This window comes from Xenopus tropicalis, chromosome 7 (genome assembly GCF_000004195.4).
Source record: "Xenopus tropicalis strain Nigerian chromosome 7, UCB_Xtro_10.0, whole genome shotgun sequence".
NCBI lineage: Eukaryota > Metazoa > Chordata > Amphibia > Anura > Pipidae > Xenopus > Xenopus tropicalis.
In genome coordinates this window covers 98,379,634-98,395,016 of record NC_030683.2, presented here as the reverse complement: position 1 = coordinate 98,395,016, position 15,383 = coordinate 98,379,634, and the positions used below count along the sequence as shown (strand labels likewise).

Genomic DNA, 15,383 nt, shown 5'->3' with positions numbered 1-15,383 from the left:
GCACCCAAGATCGCTTCAGCTTGAGTTGACGAACAGATGGCCGGACATTCTCCTTCAGGATTTTTTGGTAGACAGTAGAATTCATGGTTCCATCTATCACAGCAAGCCTTCCAGGTCCTGAAGCAGCAAAACAACCCCAGACCATCACACTACCGCCACCATATTTTACTGTTGGTATGATGTTCTTTTTCTGAAATACTGTGTTACTTTTACGCCAGATGTAACAGGACACGCACCTTCCAAAAAGTTCAACTTTTGTCTCGTCGGTCCACAAGATATTTTCCCAAAAGTCTTGGCAATCATTGAGATGTTTTTTAGCAAAATTGAGACGAGCCATAATGTTCTTTATGCTTAAAAGTGGTTTGCGCCTTGGAAATCTGCCATGCAGGCCGTTTTTGCCCAGTCTCTTTCTTATGGTGGAGTCGTGAACACTGACCTTAATTGAGGCAAGTGAGGCCTGCAGTTCTTTAGATGTTGTCCTGGGGTCTTTTGTGGCCTCTCGGATGAGTTGTCTCTGTGCTCTTGGGGTAATTTTGGTCGGCCGGCCACTCCTGGGAAGGTTCACCACTGTTCCATGTTTTTGCCATTTGTGGATAATGGCTCTCACTGTGGTTCGCTGGAGTCCCAAAGCTTTAGAAATGGCTTTATAACCTTTACCAGACTGATAGATCTCAATTACTTTTGTTCTCATTTGTTCCTGAATTTCTTTGGATCTTGGCATGATGTCTAGCTTTTGAGGGGCTTTTGGTCTACTTCTCTGTGTCAGGTAGCTCCTATTTAAGTGATTTCTTGATTGAAACAGGTGTGGCAGTAATCAGGCCTGGGGGTGACTACAGAAATTGATATTGAAATTGAAAATTGAAATTGATAAACTACAGTTAAGTTATTTTTAACAAGGGGGGCAATCACTTTTTCACACAGGGCCATGTAGATTTGGAGTTTTTTTTCTCCCTTAATAACGTAAACCTTCATTTAAAAACTGCATTTTGTGTTCAATTATGTTATCTTTGACTAATAGTTAACGGTTTTTGATGAGCAGAAACATTTAAGTGTGACAAACATGCAAAAGAATAAGAAATCAGGAAGGGGGCAAATAGTTTTTCACACCACTGTATGTATGCTTTATTTTCTGAAAACAATGCACCTGTGTTTAAAATGTGAAGAAAAAAAAAAAAAAATTAACATCAAAAATACCTAAAATAAAAGAATAGCAATGATCAAATTTTATTATTGCTAATAAAAATGCGGAAAAACTATGTATTGGGCATTACCTTTAGTGAACAAAACCATTGCTGCAATCAACCGTTCTCTATCTTCTATAGAATGTATCCGTGTACATTCCTCCACTTTGATGGCAATCAAATTAATTTTACACTGTGCATAATCAGTAGTTCAGCATAATTTGAATTAGGCTGGTGTCCGTCACTTAATTTTTTGAGGTTGTGCGAAGTCTCCTCTTGCCTGACTTCGGAAAATGAAGTAATATGTATGCCTTTCTAACGGCAATTCACTTTATTGCCAGTGGAAAGGCATTTCAAGGGGATCAGTTGCCCATGGTAGGCGAGATTTAACCGCAGGCGACTAATTTTCACGTGGGCCATGACCCTTAACCAAAAATAAATTAATTATCTTCATTCAGCTGATGAATCTCCTTTGAGCCCTGCCACCATGTGTTTTCACTGAAGCAACTGCATTACTGCACTACTTAAAACTAGTAATGCATTTAGTAGCTGTGATTGCACAAAGCTGACTCTAGAATCTACATAATAGATAATAAATACATAATACATAATAAAGCAATGCTTTAAAAACCTTAATTGCAAACTGCTACCATGTGAAAACAAAAATAGCAAAAATGTGTTCTCATGCTTTATGTTGATATCAGCCTATGAACATGATTGACATTAAAAGGGCAGGGCTAAGCAATTAAATCATAAGTTAATTACTGTATGAAAGTAGCCAATCAAAGTAATATAGCAGGGATTATTTAATTCCCTTAAGGGCATGTTAAAACAAAGAGTAAGTTGCTATACCACCACACACATCCCTTGAAAGCCAAGGCATACCCCACTGCAAGAAGCATAACAGCACTCAGGAAAGTACAAATTAATAAACCATTAATTAAAGGGGTGGTTATACTAGAATGTATATAGTATGTTGGCTGATTCTAAACTTTTTTTAATTGTCTTCATTTTTTATAGGTTTTTAATTGTTTGCCTTTTTCTTTTAACTCTTTTCAGCTTTCAAAAGGGGGTCACTGACCCCAGCAGTCAAAAACGATTGCTCTGTGAGGCTACAATTTTATTGTTATTTTTTATTACATATCTTTCTATTGAGTCCCTCTCCTATTCATTTTCCAGTCTCTGGTTGCTAGGGTAATTTGGATCCTACCAATGGATACATGCTGACATTCAAAAGTGGAGAGCTACTGAACAAAAAGCTAAATTATTCAAAAACTACAAGAAATAAAAAGTGAAGACCAATTGCAAATTTGTCTCAGAATATCAAGCTCCATATCATACTAAAAGTTAATTTTAATAGGTAAACAACCCCTTTAAGTTGATGTTTGAGTTCTTTTGAATATTTATATACTTATTGTAGCACCTGGGCTATTGGTTTACTAATATTATATATATAAGTTGGTAGAGAACAAAATAAATGATTTGTAGAAGTACAGAGATTTTATGAGCTAAGTTTTGTTGCTATCTTAACAAGCCACGTCAACAGTTTATGCGCAGTTTTGCATTTATCTTGTTTGCCTGTGCAATACAGCTATCTTCCCTTCTGCTTACATGCACCAAGAGAATGGGAGAGGAGATTAAATTGAATTGACATTTCCAGCAAAGAGCTATTAACGTGAAAATTCAGTAATCTACCTCTTAGAGCTGACTATTCTATTCTATTCTAGTTGACAGCATTGCATTTTGTGCACAGATTTTAAAGTGATATTGCAGGGTTTGCAGCAGGTATAAGGAAAGGAGGCTATAGGAACCTGTAGGCAACAGACAATATGCAATACAGCAAAGAACATTTTCTTACTCACACAAATTGTGAAAATTATGTCAGTAAAAAGTTTTTCAAATATGAAATGTTATAGTGACCTATTTTTTTTCTTCTAACTCTTCATCAATTTTTCCCTATAACATCCAAGGTAAGCACCCAAGCAGAACCTGTCGGGTTTTCCTTGCCTATAATATGCACCGGCAGATATTCAGGTCAGGGGCAATTAGCGGTTTTTTTCCCCACTGACAGCAATAAGAAGCACCCATGCAATCAAAAGCAAACTAACTAAAAGGAAAACTAAAGCTTTAAAAAGAACATAGCTAGAAATAATGGGCCTGATTCACTAAAGGGCGATAAAAATTATTGCACGCTTTTTTGCGTTAAAAAACGCAAAATAATTTGCGCACGATTCACCATAGTATTATCGCGTGCGAAAAATCGCCATTTTCGCATGGGTTATTTCTCGCACTAGTTTTACCGCATGCGTTAATTTCCGCGCTGAAAAGAATACGATCGCATGATTCACTATAACTTTTGCGCACTAAATATCGCATTCGGCTATGCGAAAATTAACACCTACTACAGGCAGGCGAAAAATTATACAAAAGTACAGTAAATGATTTTTTGCAATAAAATATGGACTTACAGTGTTATTTATTCAAGTATGTGTTTCCCCTAGAGTGACGCAGCCGCCAGTTTGAGCGAAATGTTCATTTTTAATACAGTAATTTTCTGCAAGTATTGGCGTGTATGGCTAACATGGCGTGCGTTCATTTGCGCGACTATTTATATTTGGCCACAAGTGATGAAATGTTTCGCCAGGCATGGATTCGCAGCGGATTTTTTCATGCGTTTCGCAAAACAATCCGCCAATGGCAAAACGCATGAAAAAATTTGCCACGCAAAAATTCACCGCACTATTTATATTTGGCTACAAGTGATGAAATGTTTCGCCAGGCATGGATTCGCAGCGGATTTTTTCATGCATTTCGCAAAACAATCCGCCAATGGCAAAACGCATGAAAAAATTTGCCACGCAAAAATTCACCGCACATACAAAAATTTATACAAGCGTCAAAAAATAATAGTTACAGCAACAATTTTTTTGCCCGCACAACATTTTTGCCGTTTCGTGGATCTTTCGAAAGATTTGCTAATTTTTCACTAAAGATAACCAGAACACATTTGCTCATCACTAGTGGCTACTATTTATAAGCATCTACTATTTATATGATACCATTTATATGTGGCTAATATTTATATACACCATTTATATGCGGTGACAATTGTTATACACTATTTCTAAGCTACCATTCATATGCGGTGACTATTCGCGGGTGTAATTTAGCACATGTACCAGCAAATACCGCATTGAAATAGTCTTCGCGAGTTAAATAACGCATGCAATATCACGCGTAAAAAAGCGTGTGTATGCTTATAGTGAATTGTGCGAAAAATCGCCAAAATTAAGCCGCGGTAAAAATTTTAGCGCACAATAAAAATAGCGCGCGTTTTATCGCCCTTTAGTGAATCAGGCCCAATGTGCCTAATATCGCACTAGTTCCTGTGATGCAATGTAATGTGGATTTCAATAAATAATCAATCAGTGCAAAGTGGGAGAAGAGGGAGCTACTGGGGGCAATTTCAGAGGCACAGATCTTCCCTACTAAAGGGCTGCAGTGGCCTTGATCTGGTACAGAAACCCAAAACATATGGATTAACTAGCTTTTACAATATGAGCAATTTCATTGGAGTCGTTACCACCATTCCTTCAGGGAATATGCCCTGGAATATTTCTGACCACATCCCTAATACAAATTCATAATTTCACTTAACACTGCCCCTTGTTGGTAAAACACAACAACTTTTTAAGTTCCCATAGTGCAACAGCTGAGGCACCTAGCCATCTGGCAGAAAATTCAGTTACAAAGGAAAGGGTTTAAAGGAGAAGGAAAGGTTCATCTCAAGCTGCAGGCATACCTTCAGTTGTCTCAATAGTGCCCTTAAGTCTCCCTATATTTCTCCCATTCAGATGATCAGAAGCCAAACAGGAAAAAAAACGCTGAGCTGTGTAAAGAAAGTTCCCATAATGCCCCACTCCTGCACCAAGACCCAGACCAAGCGTACATGCTCAGTTTGTAAGACTATGGGGCACATTCATGAAAACGCGAGTTCGTGAGTTCCAAATGGGTTCGCGAGTTCCAAATGGGATAAATTCGGATTGTATACGATAATTTATTAAAATTGCAAATATCACGAATATGCTTAAGAAAAAATCGTATTAGTCACCATAATATATCGTATATAGCGATAATATAGCGTATTGGCGATCTGAAAGTCACAAAATTTTCAAATCCGAAGAATCGTAAAAAGCAGGAAAACCTTTCTGACTTTGATCCTTCTGTGCATGATTTTGGAAGCCTCCCATAGGACTCAATGGTACTCTGCAGCTCCAACCTGGCCCAAGGAAAGTCATGATACCGAAGCTTGAATGAATCAGAGACTTTTGTACTCGGCTTGTTGCACATATTTTGTCACAAAGTACGAAAAAGTCGGAAAAAATCCAAAAAAGTCATGCAGGTAAGAAAAAGTCGCCAAAAATATGCCAATCGAACACTCGGAGCATTCGTGGATTAGTAAATCTCCCCCTATGAGTCAGCTTCCTACTGACTGGCTCAGATCAACATTCCTAAGGGAGGGGGAGTGAGTTCTTAGCATTCTTGAGGGAGGGGGGAGCAGGAGAGGGGAGAGAGCAGAGAGCTGCATGTCTCTGGCACATGAATTACAGACACAACAAATCTTTTGACAGAGAAGTCAGTGCAGCATTTCTGTGAGTGCTTATGGCTGTATTTACATAGACCTTTCTGATAAAGCTTACTTAGTTTTTACCTTTCTTTCTCCTTTAAAATTAAAATTGGGTAAAAAAACAAAGATCATCATTCTGCAACAATTTCCCCTGGCACATTTTCTTTTTAACACCCCATCAAAAAAAATCAACAAAAAATACCCTATCAAAACAAAATATTGTACTGATACAGTCACTATTTAGACCAGTTATCCCCAGCCAGTGGCTCGGGGGCAACATGTTGCTCACCAACCCCTTGGATTTTGCTCTAAGTGCCCCCAAACCAGGTAGTTATTTTTGAATTCCTGACTTAGGGGCAAGATTTGGTCGAATAAAAACCTTATTTGGCACCTCCATGAACTTTTATGATGCTTGTTTTGCTCTCCAAGTCTTTTTACATTTGACTGTGGCTCACGAGTAAGAAAGGTCGGGGATCCCCGATATAGATTAAACAGCCATTAGCAGAGACAAAGTATAAAGCACACTTATTTTCCGAGTCATTTATACTTATCTCATTTCTCTTGCACATCATCATAATCATTATTTCTCAAGTTTACAATCCCCTAGCCCCTTATAGATGTTACTGTATAACAGTTAACTGTGATCATTCATTAACGTAAAGGAGATAATACATATGGGGCAAATTTATGAGTGTGTAAGTCAACTTTACCGCTGGTTGGTTGCTATGGGCAAAATCACCAGTAATGTTGGCTTACACACTATAATAAATATGCATTATAATCACATAATGTGGGAGTTCAAGGGCCTGGAGCAGAACACCTCATAGGGTCAAGTAGAGAGATTCATTAGGTATGTATATCTCTTACTGATTAACACCCCCAATATGCTGCAAGTAACCACACATACAGTACCAAGGAAACTGTAAAAATAGCATCAACTGACCTAGAATTACAACGCTAATAACTTCTGGGTAAAGTCACTGCCAAAGGAACTCTGTCCCTTGGACTGGGGCTGTCTGGTCAGCCCAGTTACATATATGTCGTATTTTATGATGAAACAGTTGGGTTTGCCATTTGTCACATTATTCCCACGTCGTCATGGTTATTTTCAGCCAAGGGTAAATGATAATTGATATTAGCATTTCAACATTTTTTTCACTTCCCAAAATAGCTGAATCTATTTGTAAGATTGATAGACTATGAAATTGAAGCCACAGATCACAAAGCAAAAAATGTTTCATTATTCACATGACCTAGATATAAATTCTAGTACTGCAATTACTATTTCATGAATGAAGTTGTACACTACCAAAGGCAATGTCATGCAGCAAGATATTCTGAAATGGTTCCCTAATGCATTAAAGCCAAGCCCAAGGCTAATCCCAGGGCTTTAACCTACTAGATCATTTGCTCCTGCTGGTGTGAGGAGATTCTAGAGACACAGCGAACAAGCAACATCACCATAAAAAATTATACACTTAAAAGTGAATAAAAAAGTTGTACTGGTACAGACAGGAAAGAAGAAGATAGATGAACCTGCATGTCTAAACTCACAATAACAACACAACATAAAATAAAAATGACCCCTAATATACTGGCAGTTTTCATAACCTAGGGTGCCAAAGCTCTGCCCTCTAAGTCTACCAACATGCTAGATTTGGAGTTCCACTCATGCCTGACTATTTTAAATTGTAGGTGTCAGGGTAACTGTAAATTCAAACTTTTAAGGAGTAATTTTTCTCCTTTATTTTTTGCTATGCTGGCTAAACGTCTGCATATGTCCTGTCTTTCACTTCCTCCCATTCAACTTACTTTATTCCTCCAGATTCTTCATCTTCCTTTTCTTTAGGGCTCTGGTACACGAGGAGATTAGTCGCCCGCGGCAAAACTCCCTGCTCGCGGGCGACTAATCTCCCCGAGTTGCCTTCCCTCTGCCATCCCACCGGCGAACATGTAAGTCGCCGGCGGGATGGCAGACGCGGCGGCGCGATTTCGCGCAAATCGCCGAAAAAGACTCGCGAGGCTTTTTCGGCGATTTCCCGAAATCGCCCCGCCGCGTCTGCCATCCCGCCGGCGACTTACATGTTCGCCGGTGGGATGGCAGAGGGAAGGCAACTCGGGGAGATTAGTCGCCCGCGAGCAGGGAGTTTTGCCGCGGGCGACTAATCTCCCCGTGTACCAGAGCCCTTAGCTGTTTTTTAATTTTCTATTCTGTGAGCTACGATTAATGGAGGCCACAATCTCCTGAATGAGTCCATACTAAATATATATTTTTATGGATATTTCTTATTTGTTTTGGTCAAAGATTCCCAGCAGTATACAACCAAATTTCCAAAGCACTGCTGCAGAAATCTGCATACTTCAGATTTCAGTAGGTTCACCCAAGAAAAGTATACAATTCTGGAAACAAAAGATAATAACTAGGTACCGGTAACTAAGTAACTATGTCTTTCTACTCCAAACTACCAAGTTATATTTTTTTTTTATTAAAAAAAAAAGTACTCCTCCCCTCTTTAGTTATATAAGTACAGGGACCTGTTATGCAGAATGCTCGGGACCTGGGGTTTTCCGGAAAAGGGATCTTTCTGTAACTTGGATTTCCATAAATTAAGTCTGCTAAAAGTCATTTAAATATTGAATAAACCCAATAGGAGTATTTTGCCTCCAATAAGGATCAATTATATCTTAGTTAGAATCACGTACAATGTACTGTTTTATGATTACAGAGAAAAAGGAAATAATTTTTAAAAATGAGAATTTGCTTATAATGGAGTCTATGAGAGACGGCCTTTCCATAATTTGGAACTTTCTGGATAACGGGTTTCTGGATAAGGAATCCCATACCTGTATAGGATTTATTATCTGGACAATTAATCACACAGAAAACTCAAACACCGATAATAACCCAATCATTAGGTTTTTATGACGTGATGCACTTTTAAATTAAAACTATGGCTTTTGTTTTTTCTAGAATAGTGATCCCCAACCAGTGGCTCCAGGGCAACATGTTGCTCACCAACCCCTTGGATGTTGCTCTCAGTGCCCCCAAACCAGGTAGTTATTTTTCAATTCCTGACTTGGGGGCACCTCCATGAAATTTTATGTTGCTTGTGTTGCTCTCCAAGTCTTTTTTACATTTGACTGTGGCTCACGAGTAAGAAAGGTTGGGGGGACCCCTGTTCTAGAACAATTTAATGTCCGCACACCCTTGAACATGATGCTATAATTTTGCTGGGTGCCATAAATTAAGTTTAATAACTCTACTGAATGTCGATGGTTAAGTTTAATGGTGGTGACGTTTAATGACAGATATCGCAAACAGTCTGGATCCCATACTCTAAGTTTTTTGGCATAATACAAAACAACTCTGTTAATAAATTTTGCAGCACAGGTATGGGACCCGTTATCCAGAATGCTTGGGACCTGGGGTTTTCCAGATAAGGGGTCTTTCTATAATTAGGATCTCTTACCTTAAGTCCACTGAAAAAATGACTTAAACAGTAATTAAACCCAGTATTATTGTTTTGGCTCCAATAAGGATTAATTATATCTTGGGATCAAGTGTGAAAAAATGTGAATTATTTGATTAAAATGGAGTCTATGGGAGAGGGCCTTTCCGTAATTCAGAACTTTCTAGATAATGGGTTTCCGGATAAGGGGGTCCAATGCCTGTACAGGCATTATAAGCAAATAATTCAGATTTTAAAAATTGATTTCCTTTTTCTCTGTAAAAATAAAACAGTGCTTTGTATTTGATCCAAACTAAGATATAATTAATCCTTACTGGATGCAAAATAATCTTATTGAGTTTAATTAATGTTTTATTGATTTTTTAATAGACTTAAGGTATGAAGATCCAAATTACGGAAAGACCCTTTATCCGGAATACCCTTGGTCCCAGGCATTCTGGATAACGGGTCCTATACCTGTACCAGCAAACATATTTCTGGTGTATCAAAGTGTTCATTCACCTTGGCCCAAAAGAGTTGATTATAGAGTTGTTTATCTAAGTATGATGACAGTTTTGTGAGTACGCTCCAAACTAGTTTTGGATGTGAAGTATATTTAAAGAATTATTCAGCAGAACAGTAATTTCATCTTTTAATAATAATGGCATTCAATGGGCTGGATAGACAGTCTAGAAAACAGACTGAGATGTGAGGTGAGATCCAGGGCTAATATGTAAAAATCACAGAGAAAACATGTGAACAGACACATAGGGGCTGATTTACTAACCCACGAATCCGACCCGAATTGGAAAAGTTCCGACTTGAAAACGAACATTTTGCGACTTTTTCGTATGTTTTGCGATTTTTTCGGATTCTTTACGAATTTTTCGTTACCAATACGATTTTTGCGTAAAAACGCAAGTTTTTCGTATCCATTACGAAAGTTGCGCATTTTTCGTAGCGTTAAAACTTACGCGAAAAGTTGCGCATTTTTCGCGTAAGTTTTAACGCTACGAAAAATGCGCAACTTTCGTAATGGATACGAAAAACTCGCGTTTTTACGCAAAAATCGTATTGGTAACGAAAAATTCGTAAAGAATCCAAAAAAATCGCAAAACATACGAAAAAATCGCAAAATACCGATCATTACGAAAAAAACGCAATCGGACTCATTTCGACCCGTTCGTGGGTAAGTAAATCAGCCCCATACAGTAAATGTGTATGCTTATTTTATATGTGTCTTGTGGCCTTCATTAATCTTATGAAACAAAAAATGAAAGGAATTAAACGTATAATGAACAGTTTAGGATTTAATCCATAAAGTACTTTAACTATCTAAAATACATGATTAGGGAACAGATTAGTTCAAACCGGTAAAAAATGTAACCTGATTTAAGATATGATACAGATAGAGGCCGACAGACTCAGACTCGGTAAACTTTATCCTAATATTGGTTTTAATGAGAATGAACTCTAAAGCGTGGATCAAAGTGATTGCTTTTCTTACCTATGTAAAATGTACGTATAGATTGCATTAATAAAAATTTGGAGAGAGAGAGAGAAGCACACCCTGGGCGCAGGTCAGAAAATAAGACATATAGAGAAAAAGTACCGCACACTCAGGCACTTGGTGGAAAAGTTTGGGCTCCAGTCCTTAAGAAGGATATTAATGAGCTGGAGAGAGTGCATAGACTGCAACTAAACTGGCAAAGCGGGATGAAAGATTTAAACTATGAGGTTAGATTATCAAGGTTGGAGTTGTTTTCTCTGAAAAAAAAAGTGCTTGCAAGGGGACATGATCTACAAGTACATTAGAGGGGATTATAGGCAGATAGTTACATAGTTACATAGGGTTGAAAAAAGACCATTGTCCATCAAGTTCGACCCATCCGAGTAAACCCAGCACACAACCTATACTAACCAATCTATACACTCACATACATAAACTATATATATACAACCAGTAATACTAACTGTAGATATTAGTATCACAATAGCCTTGGATATTCTGCTTGTTCAAAAACTCATCCAGGCCCCTCTTAAAAGGCATTAACAGAGTCTGCCATTACCACATCACTAGGAAGGGCATTCCACAGCCTCACTGCCCTCACCGTGAAAAACCACCTACGCTGCTTCAAATGGAAGCTCTGTTCCTCTAATCTATAGGGGTGACCTCTGGTGCGCTGATTGTTTTTATGGGAAAAAAGAACATCCCCCAACTGCCTATAATCCCCTCTAATGTACTTGTACAGAGTAATCATGTCCCCTCGCAAGCGCCTCTTTTCCAGAGAAAACAACCCCAACCTCGACAGTCTAACCTCATAGTTTAAATCTTCCATCCCCTTTACCAGCTTAGTTGCAGTCTCTGCACTCTCTCCAGCTCATTAATATCCTTCTTAAGGACTGGAGCCCAAAACTGCACTGCATACTCAAGGTGAGGCCTTACCAGGGACCTATAAAGAGGCAAAATTATGTTTTCATCCCTTGAGTCAATGCCCTTTTTATACAAGACAGCACTTTATTTGCTGTAGTAGCCACAGAATGACACTGCCTGGAATTGGACAACTTGTGATCTACAAAAACCCCTAGATCCTTCTCCATTAAGGATGCCCCCAACACACTACCATTCAGTAGATAGTTTGCGTTTATATTATTTCTACCAAAGTGCATAACTTTGCACTTGTCAACATTGAACCTCATTTTCCAGTTTGCTGCCCAGTTTTCCAATTTTGTCAAATCGCTCTGCAAAGCGGCAGTATCCTGCATGGAACTTATAGTTTTGCACAATTTTGTGTCATCAGCAAAAATAGAAACAGTACTCTCTATGCCCACCTCCAGGTGGGGGGGTTGTTCTTTTTTTTCCCCACTAGAGGCCACCCCTTTCGATTAAAGGAGCAGGACTTTCATTTGAAGCAGCGTAGGTGGTTTTTCACCGTGGGGACAGTGAGGTTGGGGAATGCCCTTCATAGTGACGTTGCAACGTCTTTAAAGGGGACCTGTCACCCTAAGAAATCATTCCAATTTCTTTTCTATTGTGTTTGTTAAGCAAAATTGACTTCACACACTATATAAATGATTTAAATCTTGTTTCCTTCAGTCTTGGGAATATACAATCACAGCCAGCTGCCATTTTATGGGCACTGTTATTAAGGCAAGCTTTGTATCACCCCAAAATCTTGTGTATGTGCCAGAATAGGGGACCTGATGCCCAGGCCCATGCACTGGCTACACAATTAGATGGTGAGAAGGTAGGGGAAATGTGTGTGCTGAATGGAAAGTTTAAGTAATTGTCTGCCCCGCCTCTATGACTAAGGCATAGAGGCGGGGCAGGCAGTATATGACTGACAGCTGGGATTTTTAAATGCATTTATAATGGGTTTGAATGTGTTGATACAAAAATGAATTTTGGTTTTATGTTTAATTTGAAAAGAACATTTATTATACAGCTGTTTATGTCTGGGTGACAGGTCCACTTTAAGAGGGGCTTGGAGGAGTTCTTGAACAGGCATAATATCCAAGGCTATTGTGATACTAAAATCTACAGTTAGTATTGATGTTGTTATATATAGTTTATAGTATATAGTGTAAATGTAAAAATAGGTCAGTATAGGTTTGAGTGTGCTGGGTTTACTTGGAAGGGTTAAACTTGATGGACTCATTTTTTAACCGTATGTAACTATATAACACAGGTAGGCAGAGTATGGCACACATAGGCAGCTTAGGGCTGGCAGAGTATGAAAGGAGACAGGGAAACTTATGTTTATGTAAGCAACTGAACATGACCACTCCAACATGAACAGTTTGTACTGCAGTTCTTACATTGACACAATACCAGCACTTCCTCTACAGTCTGTCTGCAGTGTGAATTGGTTAACAATGTAGGAGCTTACAGTCTGAGGTCTTACAGATGTAAACAATACAGGGGCATATAGGTGTAAATAATACACTGGGCTAACAGGTGTGAACAATACAGGGTATTACAACCTGAATGTAAACACTACACTGGGCTAACAGGTGTGAACAATATAGGGTATTACAACCTGAATGTAAACACTATACTGGGCTAACAGGTATGAACAATACAGGATATTACAACCTGAATCTTAAGGTGGCCATACACATAGCAATAACGATCTTTCATGCGACCATTGGTCGCAGGAAAGATCGTTCCCACCTTTCATTGATGTTCAGGGCTGAACTGCACATATGGAGGTAGAAACAATAGAAATTCTACCACCATCTGCCGATTCAGCCCTAATCATAGATTTTGCTTTGGCGCCATCAATATCGCCCAATCAAATTCTTTTAACCTGGCCAATCGATGAGACGACCGATACCCGCAGCCTTTGCGATACTGAACGCCTCTTCGAGCCACCATACACTCATCAAATTTTTTTATTGAAAGCCAGAGGTTGTGATTTCTGTCCTAAGTGCAAAAAGTGCATAGTGCAAAAATCACACAAGTGCACAAAGGGTGCAAAATTGGCCAGTCCCTAAAAGGACAAAGCCACTGTACTCGATTCCCACAGGCCAAAAGGATCGGCAAAAAAATGAGTCTTCGAGCCCTCCTTCCCCAAAGCTAGGGAGGGCCCCTTTATCCCTGACCAAAAGGCTCACGTGGGCAAGGGTCTTTGAACTCTCCTTCGCCGCAAGGCTAGGGAGAGTCCCTTTCCTCCGGGTTCCGCCGAAGCTTCTTCCGAGGTACAGTCAAGGCCGAAGTCTTGTTTTTTTGTATCGGGCAGAGACAGGAGCCAAAAGGCCACACAGTCCTCCCTTTGGTCTGTGGGGAATACCCGAATGGGCAACTGCACCCTCAAACCCATTAGAAAGGGTTACACATAAAAAAGTGCAGTGACAATACAAAAGATGAATAAATAGAAAATAAAAAAGTGCCGTGCATACGACCCCAGCCTGATGGCCAGAATTATAAAAATGTTCTCTGCATCAGCCAAAAGGCCGGGGCAGGAGGAGCGAGTATAGCATAAAAACATAAAGTGCCATGTGCAAAGTGCCATACTTTGTTCGGGCACCCTGGGGTCGCTACTCCCAGGGCACAGCGCACCTCAGGTTTTAATGCTACTGGCCCCCTGGCCCGAGGATCAAGGTAGACTGTCTTATATGGAGTAACAGCCAGTTCCCCCTCCTAAGGACAGATACTACACTTGATCTTAGCCAAAAGGCCGAGAAGCGATACCATACACTCACCAAATATCATACGAAAGATAATATCGGTGTGTGTATGGTCGGCTTTAGGTGTGAACAATACAGGGGGGAAATTAATCTCTGTACTGATACCATTTAAAGCTTACACAAAGGTACACAGCAGCCAGACAGGTGGGGGGCCACCACAGACCACCAGTTGGACAGCACTGGCATAGACAATTACGGCTACAATTCTCCTTTAGCTGTGTATTACATCTGTTGGAAATTAGCAAACATAGGCCCATTTATCACAGATAATGTGACAGATCATGATATGAAAAAATGGAAATCATAAGTAAAAAGGAACAATGTAAAGAAACAAAGTAGGCCAAAGGCAGATTTGAGATAAAAAGTTTTGACTTTGAGTTCAAGCACCCCTTTGAGGTACAAACATTGGTCAGGTCGTCTTCCCCTCATACCAAAGTTAAACATAAATAAAATAATTTCTAAGGACTATCGTTCAGTCCAATGAGAAACCAGAACAGAAAATATCCAAAGAGAATTTGAGATGCATGAAAAAGCATTTGCAATAATTATCATCCTAACTAGCCATTTAGAAATGTCATATGGATGGGACCCACCTAGTGCTGGGTTACCCTGGCCCTACCAACCACTGAATTATGAACACATGGACATTTAAAAAAAAACCAAAAAACTCTGTATTTTAGTCGGAGATTCAAAATCAAACATCTTTAATATTACAGACTAACCGAATAAAAAAACCTCTAAGCATTATCTATAGCAGCTCACACTTCATTTTCAAATCAGGATGGTATTATACCACTCTGCCACGTGCAACTATTAAACTGAAAGCAAAGGGTGTCAGAGGACTGAAAAGGGGGGGGGGGGGGGGGTATGCATACACAGGCACAGCTATTTGCACACAGACATATGAACAGGAACCCAAATCTGTGTAGACACAGG

At 39.3% G+C, this 15,383-nt stretch overlaps 1 protein-coding gene and 1 pseudogene across 4 annotated transcripts in view; both read right to left on the bottom strand.

Annotated features, from left to right (window-relative positions):
* The window catches only part of kcnab2 (potassium channel, voltage gated subfamily A regulatory beta subunit 2), a 120,131-nt gene that overhangs the window by 102,798 nt on the left and 1,950 nt on the right, over positions 1 to 15,383 (bottom strand). The gene's annotated exons all lie outside the window — the stretch shown is intronic.
* LOC116412577 lies at positions 14,244 to 14,449 on the bottom strand (annotated as a pseudogene).